This window comes from Triticum dicoccoides, chromosome 4B (assembly GCF_002162155.2).
Source record: "Triticum dicoccoides isolate Atlit2015 ecotype Zavitan chromosome 4B, WEW_v2.0, whole genome shotgun sequence".
Lineage (NCBI taxonomy): Eukaryota > Viridiplantae > Streptophyta > Magnoliopsida > Poales > Poaceae > Triticum > Triticum dicoccoides.
Window position 1 is genome coordinate 42176820 of NC_041387.1, and position 4379 is coordinate 42181198.

Consider the following 4379-nt stretch of genomic DNA (forward strand, 5'->3'; position numbering starts at 1 on the left):
GGGGCTTGGACAACACACAATTGTCTCTTAGCCGTGTGCGGAGCCCTCCTCCACCATTTACTCCTCCAGTCATATTGTCGCGGTGCTTAGGCGAAGCCCTGGGCGGATCACATCACCATCACCGTCCCCACCCCATCATGCTGACGTAACTCATCTACTCCTATGAACCTTTGTTGGATCAAGAGCTCGAGGGACATCATCGAGCTGAATGTGTGCAAAACTCAGAGGTGTCATATGTTCGGTGCTTAATCGGTTGAATCGAGAAGACGTTCGACTACATCAACAGTGTTGAGCTAACGCTTACGCTATCGGTCTATGAGGGTACATGGACACACTCTCCCCCTCCCATTGCTATGCATCTCCTAGATAGATCTTGCGTGTGCGTAGTAATTTTTTTGAAATTGCATGCTATGTTTCCTAACAGTGGCATCCGAGCCAGGTCTATGCGTAGATGATATGCACGAGTAGAACACAAAGAGTTGTGGGCAGTGATCGTCATACTGCTTACCACCAATGTCTTATTTTGATTCATCGGTATTATTGGATGAAGAGGCCCGGACAAACCTTACATTACCGCGTTCATGAGACCGGTTCCACCGGCTGACATGCAACTAGTTTTGTATAAAGGTGGCTGGCGGGTATCTGTTTCTCCAACTTTAGTTGGATCGAATTTGACTGCGTCCGGTCCTTGTGATGGTTAAAACAACAAACTTGATAAATCACCATTTTGGTTTTTGTGCCGTAGGTAAGTACAGTTGATGCTAGAAGCCCATAGAAGCCACTTAAAACTTGCAACAAACAAATTAGAGGACGTCTAACTTGTTTTTGCAGGGCATGTTGTGATGTGCTATGGTCAAGACATGATGTGATATAAGTTGTTGTATGAGATGATCATGTTTTGTAAAAGTTATCGGCAACTGGAAGGAGCCATATGGTTGTCGCTTTATTGTACGAAATACAAACGCCATGTAATTGCTTTACTTTATCACTAAGCGGTAGTGATAGTTGTAGAGGCAATAGTTGGCGAGACGAAAATGACGCTACAATGGAGATCAAGGTGTCAAGCCGGTGACGATGGAGATCATGATGTTGCTTTGGTGATGGAGATCATGAGCACAAGATGATGATGGCCATATCATGTCACATATTTTGATTGCATGTGATGTTTATCTTTATGCATCTTATTTTGCTTAGTACGACAGTAGCTGATAACCCACAAGTGTAGGGGATCGTTTGTAGCCTTCTTCGATAAATAAGAGTGTCGAACCCAACGAGGACCTAAAGGCAGAACAAATATTCCCTCAAGTTCTATCGACCATCGATACAACTCTACGCACACTTGACATTTTCTTTACCTAGAACAAGTATGGAACTAGTTTGCAAGAATAAAACTACGAGTACTTTGCGAGAATAAAACTATGAATAAATTACAAGGTAGTAAAAGTGGATGGCTTTTGTCAACAAGAAAGTCATTTGTCCCTAGGCAATCGATAACAAGTACCGGTAATCATTCTTGCAATTTTATATGAGGGAGAGGCATGAGCTAACATACTTTCTCTACTTGGATCATATGCACTTATGATTGGAACTCTAGCAAGCATCCGCAACTACTAAAGATCATTAAGGTCGTGAAACCCAACCATAGCATTAAGTATCAAGTCCTCTTTATATAGGGGGCCTAGGGGGGTGCGCCGGCCCTGGAGATCCTATCTCCAAGGGGGGGCGGCGGCCTAGGGGGGGGACTTGCCCCCCAAGTCAAGTGGGGCACCCCCACCCCTAGGGTTTCCAACCCTAGGCGCAGGGGAGGCCCAAGGGGGGGCGCACCAGCCCACTAGGGGCTGGTTCCCTTCCCCTTTCATCCCACGTGGCCCTCCGGGATAGGTGGCCCCACCCGGTGGACCCCCGGGACCCTTCCGGTGGTCCAGGTACAATACTGGTGACCCCCAAAACTTTCCCGGTGGCCGAAACTGGACTTCCTATACCTGCGGACCATTCCAGAACTCCTCATGACGTCCGGGATCTCATCCGGGACTCCGAACAACTTTCGGGTTTCCGCATACTAATACCTCTACAACCCTAGTGTCACCGAACCTTAAGTGTGTAGACCCTACGGGTTCGGGAATCATGCAGACATGACCGAGACAGCTCTCCGGTCAATAACCAATAGCGGGATCTGGATACCCATGTTGGCTCCCACATATTCCTCGATGATCTCATCGGATAAACCACGATGTCGAGGATTCAAGTAATCCCGTATACAATTCCCTTTGTCAATCGGTACGTTACTTGCCCAAGATTCGATCGTCGGTATCCCAATACCTCGTTCAATCTCGTTACTGGCAAGTCACTTTACTCATACCGTAATGCATGATCCCGTGACCAAACACTTGGTCACTTTGAGCTCATCATGATGATGCATTACCGAGTGGGCCCAGAGATACCTCTCCGTCATACGGAGTGACAAATCCTAGTCTCGATCCGTGTCAACCCAACAGATACTTTCGGGGATACCTGTAGTATACCTTTATAGTCACCCAGTTACGTTGTGACGTTTGGTACACGCAAAGCACTCCTACGGTATCCGGGAGTTACACGATCTCATGGTCTAAGGAAAAAATACTTGACATTGGAAAAGCTCTAGCAAACGAACTACACGATCTTGTGCTATGCTTAGGATTGGGTCTTGTCCATCACATCATTCTCCTAATGATGTGATCCCGTTATCAATGACATCCAATGTCCATAGTCAGGAAACCAAGACTATCTATTGATCAACGAGCTAGTCAACTAGAGGCTTACTAGGGACATGTTGTGGTCTATGTATTCACACATGTATTACGATTTCCAGATAACACAATTATAGCATGAGTAATAGACAATTATCATGAACAAGGAAATATAATAATCATTTTATTATTGCCTCTAGGGCATATTTCCAACATAAGCTTCCTTGCACCCGAAGTACAGCTCCAACCGACGTTTGAGGAGGGCATGGTACACTAGGGCGCGCCTGGGCCTGGTGGCGTGCCTTGTTGGGTTGTGGTGGCCTCGGGCCTCCGTTTACGTTGATTCCACCTCCTAACATTAAAAAATATTCCAAAGTAATTCTCCGCAGAGTTTCATCATGTTTAGACTTTGTTTGATATGGATTTTTTGCGATACAAAAACTTGCAACAAACAGGAACTAGAACTGGGAACTGGATAAGTAAGTTAGTCCAAATAAATCATATAAAAAGATGCCAAAAGTATGTAAAAGTTGAATAATATTGGCATGAAACAATAAAAAATTATAGATACGATGGAGACTGATAACCCACAGGTATAGGGGATCGTTTGTAGCCTTCTTCGATAAATAAGAGTGTCGAACCCAATGAGGAGCTAAAGGCAGAATAGATATTCCCTCAAGTTCTACCGACCACCGATACAACACTATGCACACTTGACGTTTGCTTTACCTAGAACAAGTATGAAACTATTTCGCAAGAATAAAACTACGACTACTTTGCGAGAATAAAACTACGAATAAATTGCGGGAAAGTAAAACTGGATAGCTTTTGTCAACAAGAAAGTCATTTGTCCCTAGGCAATCGATAACAAGTACCGGTAATCATTCTTGCAATTTTATATGAGGGAGAGGCATGAGCTAACATACTTTCTCTTCTTGGATCATATGCACTTATGATTGGAACTCTAGCAAGCATCCGCAACTACTAAAGATCATTAAGGTCGTGAAACCCAACCATAGCATTAAGTATCAAGTCCTCTTTACTCCCATACGCCATAACCCACTCATCCGCGTTTAGGCTACTGCCACCCGCGCAACACTGACAATAATCAAACCATGAACATATTGCAACACCCTACAACGGGGGCCCCTCACGTTTGCGCGAGGCGGAGGGCACCATAGGACAGCACCATAAATAAAATATACAATCATACCAACCAAGATCACGATTAACCCTTAGGACAAAACAGATCTACTCAAACATCATAGGATAACCATAGATCATTGGGAAATAATATATGGAGTTGAGCACCATGTTTAAGTAGAGATTATAGCGGGGCAAAGGGGTGTTACACCACTGCATAGAGGGGGAGAAAGTTGATGTTGACAGTAGCAAGGTTGTTGATGTCGATCGCCGTCATGATCCTAGCCACGACCGCACTCCGGCGCCACCGGGAGAGAGGGGGAGAGAGCCCCCTCCTTCTTCTTATTCCTTGGCCTCCCCCCTAGATGGGAGGAGAGTTCCCCCTCTGTTCCATGGTCTCCATGGCGGCGGAGGGGTAGGAGCCCCTCCGAGATTGGATCTCCCTCTCTGTTCTCTTCTGTTTTGTGCTCCTCTGATTTGGCCCGTCACGGTTTCTTAAATTCTTGGAGA